Consider the following 13,111-nt stretch of genomic DNA (forward strand, 5'->3'; position numbering starts at 1 on the left):
GTTTTCAATATCAAAAAGATCATCTGAGGACCCATTGTATGTGCCCTTGTAAGGAAATGCCTCCTTGGCATGGTTACCCCCTGACGTTTTGCCTTTGCTGATGCTAAGTTTTGATTTTGAAAGTGTGCTGAGGCCTGCTAACCAGGCCCCAGCACCAGTGTTCTTTCCCTAACCTGTACTTTTGTATCCACAATTGGCACACCCTGGCATCCAGGTAAGTCCCTTGTAACTGGTACCCCTGGTACCAAGGGCCCTGATGCCAGGGAAGGTCTCTAAGGGATGCAGCATGTCTTATGCCACCCTGGGGACCCCTCACTTAGCACAGACACACTGCTTGCCAGCTTGTGTGTGCTAGTGAGGACAAAACGAGTAAGTCGACATGGCACTCCCCTCAGGGTGCCATGCCAACCTCACACTGCCTCTGAAGTATAGATAAGTCACCCCTCTAGCAGGCCTTACAGCCCTAAGGCAGGGTGCACTATACCATAGGTGAGGGCACAAGTGCATGAGCACTGTGCCCCTACAGTGTCTAAGCAAAACCTTAGACACTGTAAGTGCAGGGTAGCCATAAGAGTATATGGTCTGGGAGTCTGTCATGCACGAACTCCACAGCACCATAATGGCTACACTGAAAACTGTGAAGTTTGGTATCAAACTTCTCAGCACAATAAATGCACACTGATGCCAGTGTACATTTTATTGTAACATACACCCCAGAGGGCACCTTAGAGGTGCCCCTGAAACCTTAAGCGACTATCCGTGTAGGCTGACTAGTTCTAGCAGCCTGCCACACACCAGACATGTTGCTGGCCACATGGGTAGAATGCCTTTGTCACTCTGTGGCTAGTAACAAAGCCTGTACTGGGTGGAGGTGCTTCACACCTCCCCCTGCAGGAACTGTAACACCTGGCGGTGAGCCTCAAAGGCTCACCCCCTTTGTTACAGCACCACAGGGCACTCGAGCTAGTGGAATTGCCTGCCCCCTCCGGCCACGGCCCCACTTTTGGCGGCAAGGCCGGGGAAGATAATGAGAAAAACAAGAGGAGTCACTGGCCAGTCAGGACAGCCCCTAAGGTGTCCTGAGCTGAGGTGACTCTAACTTTTAGAAATCCTCCATCTTGCAGATGGAGGATTCCCCCAATAGGATTAGGGATGTGCCCCCCTCCCCTCAGGGAGGAGGCACAAAGAGGGTGTACCCACCCTCAGGGCTAGTAACCATTGGCTACTAACCACCCAGACCTCAACACACCCTTAAATTTAGTATTTAAGGGTTCCCCAGAACCTAGGAACTCAGATTCCTGCAACCTAAGAAGAAGAGGACTGCTAAGCTGAAAAACCCTGCAGAGAAGACGGAGACACCAACTGCTTTGGCCCCAGCTCTACCGGCCTGTCTCCCCCCTTCTAAAGACACTGCTCCAGCAACGCTTTCCACAGGGACCAGCGACCTCTGAATCCTCCGAGGACTGCCCTGCATCTAGAAGGACCAAGAACTCCCGAGGACAGTGGCTCTGTTCACCAAAGACTGTAACTTTGAAACAAAGAAGCAACTTTGCAACAACTTGAGTTTCCCGCCGGAAGCGTGGGACTTGACACTCTGCACCTGACGCCCCCGGCTCGACTTGTGGAGAACAATCCCTTCAGGGAGGACTCCCCGGCGACTGCGAGACCGTGAGTAGCCAGAGTTGCCCCCACAGCGACGCCTTCAGAGGGAATCCTGAGGCTCCCCCTGACCGCGACTGCCTGCTTCTAAGATCCGACGCCTGGTCAGCACCCGCAGCCCCCAGGGCCTGAAGGATCTGACCTCCAGTGCTGGAGCGACCCCCAGGTGGTCCTCTCCCTTGCCCAGGTGGTAAATTGTCATTAGAAACTGATTTTTGAAATTTGAGCTATTTTTCTAAATGTTTAAAAGTCCTGCTAGGGCCTTGTGTTAGTCCCTGTTACATTTCTTTTAGAGTTTAAAAGTTTGAATTAAGTTCTAGAGATAGTTTTAGATTCTTAAAAAGTATTCCAACTTTTAGAAACATGGGGGGTCATTCCGACCCTGGCGGCCGGGGTTGGAGGATGCACCGCCAACAGGCTGGCGGTGCATCAAGGGCAGTTCTGACCGCGGCGGAAAAGCCGCGGTCAGAAAAGGGAAACCGGCGGTTTCCCGCCGGTTTTCCCCTGCCCCTGTGAATCCTCCACGGCGGCGCTGCAAGCAGCGCAGCCATGGGGATTCCGACCCCCTTCCCGCCAGCCTGGTTCTGGCGGTTTTCACCGCCAGAACCAGGCTGGCAGGAACGGGTGTCGTGGGGCCCCTGGGTGCCCCTGCAGTGCCCATGCCAATGGCATGGGCACTGCAGGGGCCCCCTAACAGGGCCCCACATTGATTTTCAGTGTCTGCCTAGCAGACACTGAAAATCGCGACGGGTGCAACTGCACCCGTCGCACACCAGCAACTCCGCCGGCTCAATTCGGAGCTGGCTTCCTCGTTGCTGGTGCTTTCCCGCTGGGCGGGCGGGCGGCCTTTTGGCGGTCGCCCACCAGCCCAGCGGGAAAGTCAGAATGACCGCCGCAGTCTTTTTACCGCGGTACTGTCTTCTGGCGGTTCCCGCCAGGCGGGCGGCTTCCGCCGCCGGCGGGGGTCAGAATGACCCCCATAATGTCTACTGCAGAAGAGAGTGTGATGGAACTCGACCTCACACCTTACCTCCATCTTAGAATGAGGGAGCTAAGGTCTCTCTGCAAAATAAAGAAAATAAAAGTTGGCATAAGCCCTTCCAAAGTACAGCACCAGGAGCTGCTGGCAGAGTTTGACAAAGCCAACCCCTCTGAAGATGACCTCCTAGAGGAAGACACTAGTGATGTGGAGGAAATCCCACCTCCAGTCCTAATTAGGGAGATCAGGGCCCCTCAAGCCCTGACTCCAACTGTGATAGTCAGAGATGCTGCTTCCTTCACAGGAGGGTCCAGCACCTCTGTAATCACTGAGGATAGCCTCAGTGAAGATGACCTCCTGCTAGCCAGGATGGCCAAAAGATTGGCTTTAGAGAGACAGCTCCTAGCCATAGAAAGGGAAAGACAAGAGATGGGTTTTGGTCCCATCCATGGAGGCAACAACATAAATAGGGTCAGAGATTCTCCTGACATGTTGAAAATCCCAAAAGGGATTGTAACTAAATATGAAGAAGGTGATGACATCACCAAATGGTTCACAGCTTTTGAGAGGGCTTGTGCAACCAGAAAAGTAAACAGATCTCACTGGGGTGCTCTCCTTTGGGAAATGTTCACTGGAAAGTGTAGGGATAGACTCCTCACACTCTCTGGAAAAGATGCAGAATCCTATGACCTCATGAAGGCTACCCTGATTGAGGGCTTTGGAGTCTCCTCTGAGGAGTATAGAATTAGGTTCAGGGGGGCTCAAAAATCCTCGAGCCAGACCTGGGTTGATTTTGTGGACTACTCAGTGAAAACACTGGATGGTTGGATTCGAGGCAGTGGTGTAAATGATTATGATGGGCTGTACAATTTATTTGTGAAAGAACACCTATTAAGTAATTGTTCAAATGATAAAGTGCATCAGCATCTGGTAGACCTAGGACCAATTTCTCCCCAAGAATTGGGAAAGAAGGCGGACCATTGGGTCAAGACTAGGGTGACCAAGACTTCCACAGGGGGTGACCAAAAGAAAGAGGTCACAAAGCCTCCCAGGGGAAGAGTGTTGAGACATCCAAAGGTAAAAATAGTAAAGAGTCTTCTACAGGCCCCCAAAAACCTGCACAGGAGGGTGGGCCCAGAGCCTCTTCACAAAACAAGTTTGGGTACAAGGGTAAAAACTTTGATCCCAAAAAGGCCTGGTGTCGTAGCTGTAATCAGCCTGGACACCAAACTGGAGACAAGGCCTGTCCCAAGAAAAGTACCACTTCTAACTCCACTCCAGCTAACCCTGGAATGGCCAGTCTCCAAGTGGGATCAACAATGTGCCCAGAGCAAATCAGGTGTCACGCTGAAGCTACATTAATCTCTGATGGTGGGGTGGATTTAGCCACACTGGCTGCCTGGCCCCCTAACATGCAAAAATACAGGCAGCAGCTCTTAATTAATGTTAATGAAACAAGTGTAGAAGGCCTGAGGGATACAGGTGCCAGTGTCACCATGGTGACAGAGAAACTGGTTTCCCCTGGTCAATACCTGGCTGGACAAACTTATCCAGTCACCAACGCTGACAATCAGACTAAAGTACATCCCATGGCTATGGTAACTTTAGAGTGGGGAGGGGTAATGGCCTGAAACAGGTAGTGGTCTCCTCAAATATCCCTGTAGACTGTTTGCTTGGAAATGACCTGGAGTCCTCAGCATGGGCTGAGGTAGAACTGAAAACCCATGCAGCCATGCTGGGTATCCCTGAACTGGTGTGTGTCAAGACAAGGGCACAGTGCAAGGCTCAGGGTGAAAAAGTAGTGTTGGAGCCTGGAAAAAGGGCCCAACCTACCAATAGAAAAGGAAAGACAACTGGGGAACCAGTTGCAACACAACAACAAAAAGAGAACCTCTCTTCTCAGGAAGAAGTTCTGCCCTCTGAGGGAACTGAGCCTATGGAGTTAGGACCTTATCAGGTTGAGCTCGTAGGCCCAGGGGGACCATCAAGGGAGCAGTTGTGTAAGGGGCAAGAAACCTGTCCCTCTCTTGAAGGCCTTAGGCAGCAAGCTGCTGAAGAGTCCAATGGAAAGAAAACAGGAACACATTGGGTCTATTGGGAAGATGGTCTCCTTTACACTGAGGCAAGAGATCCCAAACCTGGTGCCACTAGGAGAGTGGTAGTGCCTCAGGAGTTTAGGGAGTTCATACTGACCTTAGCCCATAATATTCCTCTTGCTGGGCATTTGGGACAGACCAAGACGTGGGAGAGACTAGTCAACCACTTCTATTGGCCCAACATATCCCAGAAGGTCAAGGAGTTTTGTGTCTCCTGTGCCACCTGTCAAGCCAGTGGTAGGACAGGTGGACACCCAAGGGCCCCCCTCATTCCACTTCCAGTGGTGGGGGTCCCCTTTGAAAGAGTGGGTGTGGACATAGTGGGTCCACTTGAACCTCCCACAGCCTCAGGGAACCTATACATACTAGTAGTACTGGATCATGCTACTAGATACCCTGAAGCAATTCCCCTTATGTCGACTACTGCCCCTGCAGTAGCCAAGGCCCTCATTGGTATTTTTACCAGAGTGGGTTTTCCTAAGGAGGTGGTGTCTGACAGAGGTACCAACTTCATGTCAGCATACCTGAAACACATGTGGAATGATTGTGGGGTGACTTACAAATTCACCACACCATACCATCCACAAACCAATGGTCTTGTTGAGAGATTCAACAAAACATTGAAAGGCATGATCATGGGGCTCCTTGAAAAACTCAAAAGGAGATGGGATGGCCTCTTGCCATGTCTGCTTTTCGCTTACAGAGAGGTGCCTCAGAAGGGAGTAGGGTTTTCCGCCTTTGAACTTCTGTTTGGCCACCCTGTAAGGGGACCACTAGCTCTTGTGAAAGAAGGCTGGGAGAGACCTCTTCATGAGCCTAAGCAAGATATAGTGGACTATGTACTTGGCCTACGTTCAATGATGGCAGAGTACATGGAAAAGGCAAATAAAAACCTTGAGGCCAGCCAACAGCTCCAGAAGTTTTGGTATGACCAAAAGGCTGCAATGGTTGAATTTCAACCAGGGCAGAAAGTCTGGGTTTTAGAGCCTGTGTTTCCCAGGGCACTTCAGGACAGATGGAGTGGCCCTTACCCAGTACTAGAAAAGAAGAGTCAGGTCACCTACCTGGTGGACCTAGGCACTAGCAGGGCCCCCAAGAGGGTGATCCATGCGAACCGCCTTAAGCTCTTCCATGATAGGGCTGATGTGAATCTGTTGATGGTAACAGATGAGGACCAGGAAGCTGAGAGTGAACTTCTCCTTTCCTCAGACCCTGAAGATGGTTCAGTTGATGGAGTGATCTACTCAGACACCCTCTCTGGCCAACAGCAATCTGACTGCAGGAAGGTCCTGCAACAGTTTGCTGAGCTCTTTTCCCTAACCCCTGGTCAGACACACCTGTGTACCCATGATGTGGACACAGGAGACAGCATGCCTGTCAAAAACACAATTTTCAGACAGTCTGACCAAGTTAAGGAAAGCATCAAGGTGGAGGTCCACAAGATGCTGGGAGTCATTGAGCACTCTGTCAGCCCCTGGGCTAGCCCAGTGGTCTTAGTATCCAAACCTGACACCAAAGATGGAAACAGAGAGATGAGGTTTTGTGTGGACTACAGAGGACTTAATTCTGTCACCAAGACAGATGCCCATCCCATTCCAAGGGCTGATGAACTGATTGACAAATTAGGTGCTGCCAAATTCTTAAGTACCTTTGACTTAACTGCAGGGTACTGGCAAATCAAAATGGCACCAGGAGCAAAAGAAAAGACAACATTCTCCACACCTGATGGGCCTTATCAGTTTACTGTTATGCCCTTTGGTTTAAAGAATGCCCCTGCCACCTTCCAAAGGTTGGTGAATCAAGTCCTTTCTGGTTTGGAGTCCTTTAGTGCAGCTTATCTTGACGATATTGCTGTCTTTAGCTCCAGCTGGCAGGATTACCTGGTCCACCCGAAGAAGGTTTTGAAGGCTCTGCAATCAGCAGGCCTCTCTATCAAGGCATCCAAATGCCAGATAGGGCAGGGAACTGTGGTTTACTTGGGACACCTTGTAGGTGGAGGTCAAGTTCAGCCACTCCAGCCTAAGATCTAGACTATTCTGGACTGGGCAGCTCCAAAAACCCAGACTCAAGTCAGGGCATTCCTTGGCTTGACTGGGTACTACAGGAGGTTTGTGAAGGGATATGGATCCATAGTGACAGCCGTCACAGAACTTATCTCCAAGAAAATGCCCAAGAAAGTCAACTGAACTGTAGAATGCCAACAAGCCTTTGACACCCTGAAACAAGTAATGTGCACAGTACCAGTTCTAAAAGCTCTAGATTACTCCAAGCAGTTCATTGTGCAGACAGATGCCTCTGAACATGGGATAGGGGCAGTTTTGTCCCAAACAAATGATGATGGCCTTGACCAGCCTGTTGCTTTCATTAGCAGGAGGTCACTCCCCAGGGAGCAGCGTTGGAGTGCCATTGAGAGGGAGGCCTTTGCTGAGGTTTGGTCCCTGAAGAAGCTGAGACCATACCTCTTTGGTACTCACTTTGTAGTTCAAACTGACCACAGTCCTCTCAGATGGCTGATGCAAATGAAAGGTGAAAATCCAAAACTGTTGAGGTGGTCCATCTCCCTACAGGGAATGGACTTTATAGTGGAACACAGACCTGGGACTGCCCATGCCAATGCAGATGGCCTTTCCAGGTTCTTCCACTTAGAAAATGAAGACTCTCTTGGGAAAGGATAGTCTCATCCTCTTTCGTTTGGTGGGGGGGTTGTGTAAGGAAATGCCTCCTTGGCATGGTTACCCCCTGACGTTTTGCCTTTGCTGATGCTAAGTTTTGATTTTGAAATTGTGCTGAGGCCTGCTAACCAGGCCCCAGCACCAGTGTTCTTTCCCTAACCTGTACTTTTGTTTCCACAATTGGCACACCCTGGCATCCAGGCAAGTCCCTTGTAACTGGTACCCCTGGTACCAAGGGCCCTGATGCCAGGAAGGTCTCTAAGGGATGCAGCATGTCTTATGCCAGCCTGGGGACCCCTCACTTAGCACAGACACACTGCTTGCCAGCTTGTGTGTGCTAGTGAGGACAAAACGAGTAAGTCGACATGGCACTCCCCTCAGGGTGCCATGCCAGCCTCACACTGCCTATGAAGTATAGATAAGTCACCCCTCTAGCAAGCCTTACAGCCCTAAGGCAGGGTGCACATAAGTGAGGGCACAAGTGCATGAGCACTGTGCCCCTACAGTGTCTAAGCAAAACCTTAGACACTGTAAGTGCAGGGTAGCCATAAGTGTATATGGTCTGGGAGTCTGTCATGCACAAACTCCACAGCACCATAATGGCTACACTGAAAACTGTGAAGTTTGGTATCAAACTTCTCAGCACAATAAATGCACACTGATGCCAGTGTACATTTTATTGTAACATACACCCCAGAGGGCACCTTAGAGGTGCCCCCTGAAACCTTAACCGACTATCCGTGTAGGCTGACTAGTTCTAGCAGCCTGCCACACACCAGACATGTTGCTGGCCACATGGGGAGAGTGCCTTTGTCACTCTGTGGCTAGTAACAAAGCCTGTACTGGGTGGAGGTGCTTCACACCTCCCCCTGCAGGAACTGTAACACCTGGTGGTGAGCCTCAAAGGCTCACCCCCTTTGTTACAGCACCACAAGGCACTCGAGCTAGTGGAGTTGCCCGCCCTCTCCGGCCACAGCCCCACTTTTGGCGGCAAGGCCGGGGGAGATAATGAGAAAAACAAGGAGGAGTCACTGGCCAGTCAGGACAGCCCCTAAGGTGTCCTGAGCTGAGGTGACTCTAACTTTTAGAAATCCTCCATCTTGCAGATGGAGGATTCCACCAATAGGATTAGGGATGTGCCCCCTTCCCCTCAGGGAGGAGGCACAAAGAGGGTGTACCCACCCTCAGGGCTAGTAGCCATTGGCTACTAACCCCCCAGACCTAAACACACCCTTAAATTTAGTATTTAAGGGCTCCCCAGAACCTAGGAACTCAGATTCCTGCAACCTAAGAAGAAGAGGACTGCTAAGCTGAAAAACCCTGCAGAGAAGACGGAGACACCAACTGCTTTGGCCCCAGCTCTACCGGGGTGTCTCCCCCCTTCTAAAGACACTGCTCCAGCGACGCTTTCCACAGGGACCAGCGACCTCTGAATCCTCAGAGGACTGCCCTGCATCTAGAAGGACCAAGAACTCCCGAGGACAGCGGCTCTGTTCACCAAAGACTGCAACTTTGAAACAAAGAAGCAACTTTGCAACAACTTGCGTTTCCCGCCGGAAGCGTGAGACTTGACACTCTGCACCTGACGCCCTCGGCTCGACTTGTGGAGAACAAACACTTCAGGGAGGACTCCCCGGCGACTGCGAGACCGTGAGTAGCCAGAGTTGCCCCCCCCTGCACCCCCACAGCGACGCCTGCAGAGGGAATCCCGAGGCTCCCCCTGACCGCGACTGCCTGCTTCTAAGATCCAACGCCTGGTAAAGACTCTGCACCTGCAGCCCCCAGGACCTGAAGGATCCGACCTTCAGTGCAGGAGCGACCCCCAGGTGGTCCTCTCCCTTGCCCAGGTGGTAGCTACCCCGAGGAGCCCCCCCTTGCCTGCCTGCATCGCTGAAGAGACCCCTTGGTCTCCCATTGAAACCTATTGAAAACCCGACGCGTGTTTGCACACTGCACACAGCCGCCCCCGTGCTGCTGAGGGTGTACTTTCTGTGTGGACTGGTGTCCCCCCCAGTGCCCTACAAAATCCCCATGGTTTGCCCTCCGAAGACGCGGGTACTTACCTGCTGGCAGACTGGAACCGGGGCACCCCCTTCTCCATTGAAGCCTATGTGTTTTGGGCACCACTTTGACCTCTGCACCTGACCGGCCCTGAGCTGCTGGTGTGGTAACTTCGGGGTTGCTCTGAACCCTCAACGGTGGGCTACCTTGGACCCAAACTTGAACCCCGTAGGTGGTTTACTTACCTGCAAAAACTAACAAACTCTTACTTCCCCAGGAACTGTTGAAAATTGCACTGTCTAGTTTTGAAATAGCTATATGTGATTTATGTGAAAACTGTATATGCTATTTTGCTAATTCAAAGTTCCTAAAGTACCTACCTGCAATACCTTTCATTTAAAGTATTACATGTAAATCTTGAACCTGTGGTTCTTAAAATAAACTAAGAAAATATATTTTTCTATACAAAAAACTATTGGCCTGGAATTGTCTTTGAGTGTGTGTTCCCCATTTATTGCTTGTGTATGTACAACAAATGCTTAACACTACTCCTTTGATAAGCCTACTGCTCGACCACACTAGCACAAAATAGAGCATTAGTATTATCTCTTTTTGCCACTATCTTACCTCTAAGGGGAACCCTTGGACTCTGTACATACTATTCCTTACTTTGAAATAGTGCATACAGAGCCAACTTCCTACATTGGTGGATCAGCGGTGGGGTACAAGACTTTGCATTTGCTGGACTACTCAGCCAATACCTGATCACACAACTAAATTCCAAAAATTGTCATTAGAAACTGATTTTTGAAATTTGAGCTATTTTTCTAAATGTTTAAAAGTCCTGCTAGGGCCTTGTGTTAGTCCCTGTTACATTTCTTTTAGAGTTTAAAAGTTTGAATTAAGTTCTAGAGATAGTTTTAGATTCTTAAAAAGTATTCCAACTTTTAGAAACATGGGGGGTCATTCCGACCCTGGCGGCCGGGGTTGGAGGATGCACCGCCAACAGGCTGGCGGTGCATCAAGGGCAGTTCTGACCGCGGCGGTAAAGCCGCGGTCAGAAAAGGGAAACCGGCGGTATCCCGCCGGTTTTCCCCTGCCCCTGTGAATCCTCCACGGCGGCGCTGCAAGCAGCGCAGCCATGGGGATTCCGACCCCCTTCCCGCCAGCCTGGTTCTGGCGGTTTTCACCGCCAGAACCAGGCTGGCAGGAACGGGTGTCGTGGGGCCCCCTAACAGGGCCCCACATTGATTTTCAGTGTCTGCCTAGCAGACACTGAAAATCGCGACGGGTGCAACTGCACCCGTCGCACACCAGCAACTCCGCCGGCTCAATTCGGAGCTGGCTTCCTCGTTGCTGGTGCTTTCCCGCTGGGCGGGCGGGCGGCCTTTTGGCGGTCGCCCACCAGCCCAGCGGGAAAGTCAGAATGACCGCCGCAGTCTTTTTACCGCGGTACTGTCTTCTGGCGGTTCCCGCCAGGCGGGCGGCTTCCGCCGCCGGCGGGGGTCAGAATGACCCCCATAATGTCTACTGCAGAAGAGAGTGTGATGGAACTCGACCTCACACCTTACCTCCATCTTAGAATGAGGGAGCTAAGGTCTCTCTGCAAAATAAAGAAAATAAAAGTTGGCATAAGCCCTTCCAAAGCACAGCACCAGGAGCTGCTGGCAGAGTTTGACAAAGCCAACCCCTCTGAAGATGACCTCCTAGAGGAAGACACTAGTGATGTGGAGGAAATCCCACCTCCAGTCCTAATTAGGGAGATCAGGGCCCCTCAAGCCCTGACTCCAACTGTGATAGTCATAGATGCTGCTTCCTTCACAGGAGGGTCCAGCACCTCTGTAATCACTGAGGATAGCCTCAGTGAAGATGACCTCCTGCTAGCCAGGATGGCCAAAAGATTGGCTTTAGAGAGACAGCTCCTAACCATAGAAAGGGAAAGACAAGAGATGGGTTTTGGTCCCATCCATGGTGGCAACAACATAAATAGGGTCAAAGATTCTCCTGACATGTTGAAAATCCCAAAAGGGATTGTAACTAAATATGAAGAAGGTGATGACATCACCAAATGGTTCACAGCTTTTGAGAGGGCTTGTGCAACCAGAAAAGTAAACAGATCTCACTGGGGTGCTCTCCTTTGGGAAATGTTCACTGGAAAGTGTAGGGATAGACTCCTCACACTCTCTGGAAAAGATGCAGAATCTTATGACCTCATGAAGGCTACCCTGATTGAGGGCTTTGGAGTCTCCTCTGAGGAGTATAGAATTAGGTTCAGGGGGGCTCAAAAATCCTCGAGCCAGACCTGGGTTGATTTTGTGGACTACTCAGTGAAAACACTGGATGGTTGGATTCGAGGCAGTGGTGTAAATGATTATGATGGGCTGTACAATTTATTTGTGAAAGAACACCTATTAAGTAATTGTTCAAATGATAAAGTGCATCAGCATCTGGTAGACCTAGGACCAATTTCTCCCCAAGAATTGGGAAAGAAGGCGGACGATTGGGTCAAGACTAGGGTGACCAAGACTTCCACAGGGGGTGACCAAAAGAAAGAGGTCACAAAGCCTCCCCAGGGGAAGAGTGTTGAGACATCCAAAGGTAAAAATAGTAAAGAGTCTTCTACAGGCCCCCAAAAACCTGCACAGGAGGGTGGGCCCAGAGCCTCTTCACAAAACAAGTTTGGGTACAAGGGTAAAAACTTTGATCCCAAAAAGGCCTGGTGTCGTAGCTGTAATCAGCCTGGACACCAAACTGGAGACAAGGCCTGTCCCAAGAAAAGTACCACTTCTAACTCCACTCCAGCTAACCCTGGAATGGCCAGTCTCCAAGTGGGATCAACAGTGTGCCCAGAGCAAATCAGGTGTCACGCTGAAGCTACATTAGTCTCTGATGGTGGGGTGGATTTAGCCACACTGGCTGCCTGGCCCCCTAACATGCAAAAATACAGGCAGCAGCTCTTAATTAATGTTAATGAGACAAGTGTAGAAGGCCTGAGGGATACAGGTGCCTGTGTCACCATGGTGACAGAGAAACTGGTTTCCCCTGGTCAATACCTGGCTGGACAAACTTATCCAGTCACCAACGCTGACAATCAGACTAAAGTACATCCCATGGCTATGGTAACTTTAGAGTGGGGAGGGGTCAATGGCCTGAAACAGGTAGTGGTCTCCTCAAATATCCCTGTAGACTGTTTGCTTGGAAATGACCTGGAGTCCTCAGCATGGGCTGAGGTAGAACTGAAAACCCATGCAGCCATGCTGGGTATCCCTGAACTGGTGTGTGTCAAGACAAGGGCACAGTGCAAGGCTCAGGGTGAAAAAGTAGTTTTGGAGCCTGGAAAAAGGGCCCAACCTACCAATAGAAAAGGAAAGACAACTGGGGAACCAGTTGCAACACAACAACAAAAAGAGAACCTCTCTTCTCAGGAAGAAGTTCTGCCCTCTGAGGGAACTGAGCCTATGGAGTTAGGACCTTATCAGGTTGAGCTCGTAGGCCCAGGGGGACCATCAAGGGAGCAGTTGTGTAAGGGGCAAGAAACCTGTCCCTCTCTTGAAGGCCTTAGGCAGCAAGCTGCTGAAGAGTCCAATGGAAAGAAAACAGGAACACATTGGGTCTATTGGGAAGATGGTCTCCTTTACACTGAGGCAAGAGATCCCAAACCTGGTGCCACTAGGAGAGTGGTAGTGCCTCAGGAGTTTAGGGAG

The sequence above is a fragment of the Pleurodeles waltl genome, chromosome 9 (assembly GCF_031143425.1).
Source record: "Pleurodeles waltl isolate 20211129_DDA chromosome 9, aPleWal1.hap1.20221129, whole genome shotgun sequence".
Lineage (NCBI taxonomy): Eukaryota > Metazoa > Chordata > Amphibia > Caudata > Salamandridae > Pleurodeles > Pleurodeles waltl.